Here is an 8,702-nt window from a genome sequence, read left to right as displayed (position 1 = left end):
AGGAAATGTTGTCACTAAGGAAACTTGTTCACTAAGATGTTTAAGTTTTCCAAACTCTATATAGAAAATGTAAATTACTGACTTATGTCAATGCAATCCATATTTCATCCATTTGAGATTACAGGAGATTTCTGCCCAACAGAAATATAATTTGAGTTTTGTTGTTGTCGTTAGTAGCTGTCAAGTTGATTCTGTCTGACTCATGATCCCGTGTGTACAGAGTAGAAGTGCTCCATACAGTTTTCCAGTCTGTGACCTTTTGGAAAAAGATTGCCAGGCTTGTTCTCTGAGTGGCTTTTAGGTGGGTTTGAACTGCCAGCTTTTTGGCTAGCACTCAAGAACTTGTTTGCACCACCCAGGGATGCTTAATGTAATCTTTAGTTTTAGACACATTTAAAACATTTTAAAAACAGATGAAACTGAAAGTAATGATATATTTTATTTAATCCAACATGTCCAAACAATTATTTCAATATATATGCAACATGAAAAATTAGTGAAATATATTTTTTAAAAACATTTTCCTGTTTTAAAGAGTAAATCTTCGATATCCTGTCTATTTTAAACTTATCACACTTCTCAATTTGGACTAGCCATTTTTCTTTATTTTCTTTTTATTTTTTTAATTTTATTGTGCATTGGGTGCAAATTTACAGAGCAAAACATGTTTTACATTCAACCGTTCACATACATTTGATTTCACACCCCAGTTACCATCCCGAACCCATAACAAACTCTCCTCCCCTTGCTTCCCTGTGGCTACCTGCTCTCTGTGTCCTTCCTAACCATGTACTTCTGCCTGTCCAACTTTCCTTCTATGTGCCCTATGGTCGATTGCTCTAAAGGTTGCATCTCCCTAAAGTAAGTGGATGCATAGCTCTAGGGAATGTGTTCTGCGTATACATCCCTCCACCATTGGGCTGAGAGCCAATTCTTGGGAGTGAGTAAATTCTAAGCCCAAAGGGTAACCCATTGCCATAGTCTTAGAAGTTCCACCAGACTCTATCTGACCAATAACTCTGGTTATCCTTGTGTTTTTGATTTTTGTTCCACATTTTCCTCCCACTATCCAGGATCTCCAGTTTTGATCCCTTCCTGAGTGGTTGAATTTGGACTAGCCATTTTTCAAGTGATCAGTAACCACTGGTGTCTCACAACTACTGTGTTGGACAGCAAAGGTCTGAGTTTCAAGAAAGATTGGTCTATACAAGAGTAGCAGCTATTTCAGGATAAAAAGACAATGGCTCTAAAAACCATCTATAAGGGAAGTCATTTACCTACTACCTATTACCATCAAGTTGGTTCTGACTCAGCGTGACCCTAAAGGACAGGATAAACCTACCTATCCCACAGGATTTCCAAGACTGTACATCTTTACAGAAGCAGATTGCCTCATCTTTCTTCCAAGGAGTGGCTGGTGGGGTTCCAGCCACTGACCTTTTGGTTTTCAGTCTAATCCATTAACCACTATGCCACCAGATGCACCTTGAGGGGAAGTAGTGGGAAAAAAATCAATGCTCAGCCCACCCTGGGCTTTTTTGTGAAAATACCAGGCACAGTATTACAGCTGGCTCCATTACCTACTCAAACATTTACATCCTTGATTCCACTTGCTGTTCCACTCCCTCCAGAGGCAGCAGTAGGGCAGGTCCAGGATCCTGATTACGGCTGTGTAAGCATTGGTAAGTACTTATCTTCTGTATTTTCCATTTTGTTACCTGTAAAACATGTATAATAGTACCAACTTCACACAGTTGTTTAGAGAATTAATTGAGACTTTTCCATAAAGCAATTGGAATGATGTATTAAGTAGGTGGAAAGATAACCTATTATTGTTTGAAATTTAAATAAAAGCTGCTCATGGTAGTCATCAGACTCATTCACCAATATTTTCTTCTTTCTTCCTTTTAGGCACAGGATTAGATTGTGCTTCCTTGGTCCCTATAAAGTTAGATTTGCCCACTTACTTACCTTGTCTGAAGAAATATTAATGCAAGTTGTGTGTGTCACTCTCAGGAATAAATTGCTTCAGTTACCAGCCATGCTCTAAGTGATGCTGCTCCATCAGTCTGGGTTCTTGGGCAAGCCCCATGGTGAAATCCTAGCATGAGAAATACATAAAACTTACTGTTGTAAACCATGAAGATTTGGGAACTAGGTAATACTCCAGCAATATCTAGTTAATTCTGAGTGCTATACCATCTTAACTTGCTAAAGAGATTCACAAAATTAAATAATTCATTCCATTCACTCTAAGCATACTGACTGGCATCCACAAATGAAAAATAGAGAAACACTTTGGTCTGGCAGGATATTCCCTAACACTCAGGACTCTATACATCCACCAATAGATTTGTATGCTTTACAAATTTCAGTTGTGCTTATTAAAAAAATAGTGCATGCCAGTTGTAGTCATTATTAACTTTAACTAATTTTGTTGTGCAAACTGATGACCTTTGAGTAGGAAAAGAATGAGAACTTTATATCTATGTAGTTGTTGTTATATGCCGTTGAGTCATCTCTGACTCATAATCACCTTTCCTTGGGTTTCTGAGATGGTATCACTACAGAAGTACATTGCCCAACCTTTCTTCTGAGGTGTGGCTGGTGGGTTTGAACCACCAACCTTCTGGTTAGCAGTCAAGTGCCTTAGGCACTATGCCACCAGAGCTCGCATTGCATCTATAGTCAATTGAGTTATTTGAAAAAGAAAAAGAAAAAAATAACAAACATAAGTTGTTAATATGTCTTGAATTAAATATGGCTGAGACAATTAAAATTGGAGTGAGATTTGTATGGTACAAAACATAAAATGATCCTGCACTCAATTTTCTTTGCATATATCTTTAAATTCTTCCTCTGCTTTAAAGAAACCCAAACCAAAAATTGCAGAAGATAATTATGAATGTGGTTCTTGAAAGAGAGGCAAATCAAAACTCCAACCAACTATTTTGCATCCAATGTGAAGCCTTAGCCTTATATCAAAAAATTGGTAAATGAGTGTATGTTGTGTACTTTAAATTAAATGAAAATGTTAAAGGTATGCATGTATAATTTTTATAATAACCCCACAAAATTACCCATACATGAGTTAACCAACTAACTACTACTCCTAATATTTGGAATAAGAAATGTTCTCCTTATAGAGAGGTACCTGGAACTTTATGGGGAGGGGGAAGAATAACAAATTTAACAACTGTAATCTCTCTCCTAGGCACAGTGCGATATTACCTTTTTGCTTTGGATGATCATTTGTATGAGTTTATGCTTTGGGGTAGACAAAATTTTGGGAAAAGTAATTTGCTGATTGTGATACCTTGTTTAAAAAAAGAAAAGTAAACAGGTAATACAAGAAGGTCCCATGAAAGATACAGCTTTCTTCATGCTCTCCCAAATGAATCCCCACCATTCATCTAATCTTTAATTTTTGGAATAACTCATCCTGAAGCCTGACCATTGAAGTCATGCATCAGGAGTGATTAGAAGAGGCACAGACACTTCTCATCATGGTCTCATGAACCCCAGACACATGTTCCTCTTCTGATCACAAGTATAACACCTAATGTGGATCACATGTAGCCCCACCAACTATTTTCAGCTGTTACCCAGTGATGAAATATGTCAGACAGATGATCACATAAATTAATATCTGCCCATACCACTTTTGGAAGACCCCAGAAATAGTTTGGAAATGTGAAATTAGACAAATATAAACACTGAGCCTCACTTTTTCCTCTGTGCATCTCTCCCTTCCACACCTGGACTTTCAGAATGAGTCACACTTCTGAGTAGACAACTAATAGTGAGGACAAAGGATTGGGTATTAGGAAATGTTTAAATTTTGAGCCACCAGACACAAACTTCTGGAAGGGATGTTAACCTTAGTGAATCATAAAATAGGTGGGACTACAGTGGTGAGTGATTTTTTTGCTTAACTCCTCATAATGTAATATGACTTCCTAGAGAGTTTTGGTACCAGTCTTCTGGGAATTATCTCATGAACTGAGAGTAATAGTAACTTTCTTCTAGTTTATTCCACCTTCAGAAGGACCCTTAGTATAGCCTAATATCCAGTTTCTCTGTTAGCTATTTGACTATCTCTCAAACAACAACTTATACCAATTTTTTTTTTTTTTTTTACACAATAAAGATGATCCTTGTAAGGAAGGAAAACATAAAAATCCAATATGCATAATGTTGAGGATTTTCATGACTGTTTCTACTCTCTCTCTCTCTCTCTATATATATATATATATATTACAAAATTTCACACAAATTCACTGATCAAAAACCACTAGTTTAAAATGATGTCAATTGTGGTTAGAAAATATGTGTTTTGTGTTTTGTAGAAGCACAAGACAAAAACTATTGATGAGTCAGAGTTAAATTTCCATTTTTGAACTTGTGTAGATATCCCTCACCTTGAGTTCAAAATTCTTTCTATGCAAGGCAAGGACATATGGCCTTCAGGAGGCAGACAGCAGATAAGATAAATAGATAGATAGATAGATAGATAGATAGATAGATAGCCAAACTCACTGTCATTGAGTCAATTCAGACTCTTAGGACCCTATAGAACAAAGTAGAATTAAAATAGAAACCAAAGGGTTTCTCAGCTTATAAATCTTTACAGAAACAGACTGCCACATATTTCTCCCGTGGAATGGCTAATGATTTCAAATTGCCAACCATTTGGTTAGCAGCCTAGTGCTTTAACTACTGCATCACCAGCTAATCAGAATTAGCTTGAATTGAGAGAAAATTTATTCTTTGCTTTTAAAAATCCAAATGTGTTGATACTGAAAGCTTTAGTTTAACAGCTTCATATAGTTTTTTCAAGAAAAGTACTGAACTGTTATGTGATTTGAGTTATTAAAGAAAGTAGAAAAAGTTAATACAATAGAGGCTTAATGTCATTAACACAAATATTAGACCAAAGTTTTATTCAAGAGGAAAAAAAAAAAAGATAAAATTGTCCCCCACACACCATTTCCTAACTACAATGAATTAATAATTCATCATTATTAGAATGGCTTGACCATGATTTTAACATAAAAGTTTGCAATGAAGATTAATTGTGCATGCCATTAGAGAATTCTAGGAAGGTGTCAGTATAAATAGATCATTGTTCTGCCCCTCCCCCTGAAATAGAACAAGAAATACAAGAAAACAGTGCTCAGTCTTGACAGACTGTGAATCAAAGAGCATGGAATAGTACCAGGGAAATGCAGACAGGCAAAAATCAACAAATCAACAAATGATATATGATAAGAAAATTAGTTTTACCACCTTTCCTGCCCTTCCCTTCAGCTACATTGGCCACAGGCTGCAGAAACCTGGTGAAGGAGCACTAGCAAAAAGCCTGCATCACTAAGTACCATACTTTATACCTGTATAAAGAGACAGGAACCCAAACTTCTGCTCTCAAACCCACAAGGCAGACCTCTCTGGGGGTAGATGCAGATTATAACAGACCTTTCTGGTAACTGTCAGCTGCCAACCTGTTGCTCATTGTTACAGGAGGTTCCCTCCAGTGGAGTCTATTCCCATAGTCAGTCACTACCTTCTTCGCACAGCTCAGGCCTCCAAAAACAATAGATCAGATCTCCCCTGGGGTCAATTCTGGTCAGCCTATTTCTCCTCTGCGCACTGCTAAGGACTGCCTACCAACTGACGTTGGAATGTGCTAGGGATAAGAGGAAGAAGGAGCTATGACAGAGAGGGAGAAGAAGCAGTAAAAAAAAAAGGCCAAAGGCCTTGCCTTCCCAAGAGTGTTTTTCAGAAAGCAGTGTAAACAAAAATACAAAATACTAGGGAAAACTGAGAAAATATCTCCCCCCCAAATTTCATTGTCCCCCCCCCCAAAAAAAAAACACAAGACACAAAAAAGAAAAGAGAAATAATGTCCCATTCAAATGAGCATAATAAAGATGTGAAATAACATCTACGGAAAATAAATATTGAAAAGAATGGAAGAATATATTACAAGAATGTTAAACTTAATTTAAAAGCTAAGGGAAAACATAGACAAAGATCTAAAAGAAATAGGAAAAGAATGCATGAAAAAATGTATTTGGGAGCTCTTTTATTGGGTCCATATATATTTATTATGGGTATATCTTCTTGTACATGAACCAAATGAGCAACTCTAAGAAAAATACGTAAAAGGAAATCGAATGGAAATATTGCAACTGAAAGTGGAAGTAACTGAATTGAGAAATACAATGGAAGTATTTAACAACAGAATTAATCAGGCAAAAGAAAGAATCAGTAAATTAGAGGATAAGACAGTTGAAATTACAAATGCTGAAGAACAACAAGAATGGAGGCACAAGAAAGAGGAGAATTATTTAATGGAATTATGGGACAACTTCAAGAGACATAATATATACATCATGAAAATCCTATAAGAAGCTGCTAAAGAGTCAGGAAAAAAAGCTCTGAAGAAATAATGACAGAAAATTTCCCCAATCTGAAGAAGGATGTGAATTTACAAATCAAAAACTTTAAAGAACTCCAAGTATGATAAAACAAACAAAAAACAAACTCACTGCTATTGACTCTCAGATCCTACACATAGCGACATTCCTTGGGTTTCTGAGGCAGTATCACTACAGAATTAGATGGCCCAAGCTTACTTCTGAGGAGTGGCTGGTGGGTTTGAACTGCCAGCCTTCTGGTTAGCAGTCAAATGCCTTAGGCATTACACCACCAGAGCTCCTTCAGATAGGATACATCCAAAAATACCTACAGTGAAATGCATCATAATCAAGTTATCAAAAAAGAAATATAAAGGAAGAATCCTGAGAGAAGTGCAATTCTCGCTGGTTACCAACTCTTCCCTTTTTCCTTCGCCCTGCAGGGGCCATCGAAAAGGGCTCACCAAAGGCACAGCCATTCTTATGTTAGTGCCTCTGCTGCCACTGTGCATTCCCCAGAGCTAGTGCACTGTCTTCTTCCCCAGCCACTGATAGGTGTCGTTAGAGTGCCGCCATCCACGATGTCAAGCAAGGAAAGCTGCCAAGCCCATCCTAGGATACCTGAGGAACGATGGCGAGCCATACACTCTCAGCACAGAGGGCAATGTTAAGCATAAGATCTGCAAGGCCGTTGCCTGCTACCTGGTGCACAGTGGAACCCTGTACTATCACCAAAAGTAGTGGCACCTTAAGACCTTCCAGAGCTGGAAGTAGTACTGCAGCCTGAGCGTGCCTGGGTATCATTGAGGTGGCACACCTGGGCTTGGGCAGCACTCACCACACCCAGCATCAGACCTGGCATGACTTGCCCAAGACAAACTGGTGGTGAGGTATATTAAAGCCAGTGAAAGAGTATATTAAACAGTGTAGCAAATGTCAGGAGACACTAGATTGTTTCCATCAGATATCAGATGCTTCAGAAATGTTGGAGGAATTGGGGCTAGACCTTGAGTCTGGAGAGGAAAGTAATGAATCAGAGGATGACCTTAGCAACTTTACTTCACCTCCAACTACAGCTTCTAAACCTGTGAAAAAGAAGACAGTATCCAAACATGAACTTGTATTTGTTGACACCACAGGTGTGGTAAAACAATCTTCTCCAAAACATTGTCAGACTGTCTTAAACTAACTGAACCAACAGAGACTCTCCAACTAGTTCTATGATGTTACTTTGTTAATTGAAAGGAAGAGTACAAAGCTCATAAATCTGTTTTGTCAGCTAACAGTGAATATTTTTGAGATCTTTTTATTGAAAAAGGAGCTGTTACTGCTCATGAGGCTGTGGTGGGTCTTTCTGGGTTTTTTATGGCAAGTGTCCTTCCTTTACTAGAATTTGCCTATCTTCTGTGCTAAGTGTTTACTTTTGTAGCATGGCTCATCATCTTTTCATGTCAGAAGTCTTAGAAATCTGTGAAAGTGTACATAAATTCACTTCTGGTAAGATGGAGGAATAGGCAGACAAGTGACACAGACCCTCTTCAACAAAGAGAAGAAAAACCAACTGACAGAGATATACAAGATAATCCTGGAACCCTGAGCTTTGAAAGGAATTATACGGAAGTGGATTAGGCACCAATTAGTGGAAAATCCTGAATGAAAACAGTGAGTGCAGAGATGGTCAGAGCTGCAGACTGACATCTACTCTGACGGGACCAACAGCCTGAATATTTCCAAGTGGTGTTGGGACCTGAGAATTGATCTAAAGATCAGCCCTGGTCACCAAGGGCTGCAGGGATGACTGCACTGGTGACCTATGACTAGGAAGGGAAACAACAAGGAGGGAGACAACTTGAGCTGTTGACTTTGCACTGTCTGGAGGGTGCAGCCATTTTGATTGTTTACATGCAGCAGCCATTTTGGTGATTTAAAGCGATCGAGGGTGCAGCAATTTTGAATGTTTACAAGTGGTGGCCATTTTGGAATTTAAAGTGATAACATTCTCATTGGATTCCAGGGACCTAAGAATACACTATTTGCCAAGGTCACAGACGACATATGAGAGGATGACAATAGGAAAAGAGACAGGTGGTGACTGTATAAGTGCTGTCAACTAGTGAATACAGGAGCACAGTACCCTGCTTGCATAGATAATGTACAAAGAAAACAAAAATCATGGGCAAGTCCCTCCAACATGTTGTTGTTGTTGTTGTTGTTAAGTGCCATCGAGTCGTTTCCGACTCATAGCAACCCCATGCACAGCAGAACGAAACACTGCCCGATCCC

The 8,702-nt window shown here is 38.3% G+C and overlaps 1 pseudogene; it reads left to right on the top strand.

Annotated features, from left to right (window-relative positions):
- The first annotated feature begins 6,451 nt into the window (after nucleotides 1-6,451).
- The window catches only part of LOC103205100, an 11,189-nt pseudogene continuing 8,938 nt past the window's right edge, over nucleotides 6,452-8,702 (top strand).

This window comes from Orycteropus afer, unplaced genomic scaffold (assembly GCF_000298275.1).
Source record: "Orycteropus afer afer isolate SDZICR_OR568_19922 unplaced genomic scaffold, OryAfe1.0 scaffold00269, whole genome shotgun sequence".
NCBI classification, from domain to species: domain Eukaryota; kingdom Metazoa; phylum Chordata; class Mammalia; order Tubulidentata; family Orycteropodidae; genus Orycteropus; species Orycteropus afer.
This window is presented reverse-complemented; position numbering and strand designations above follow the sequence as displayed.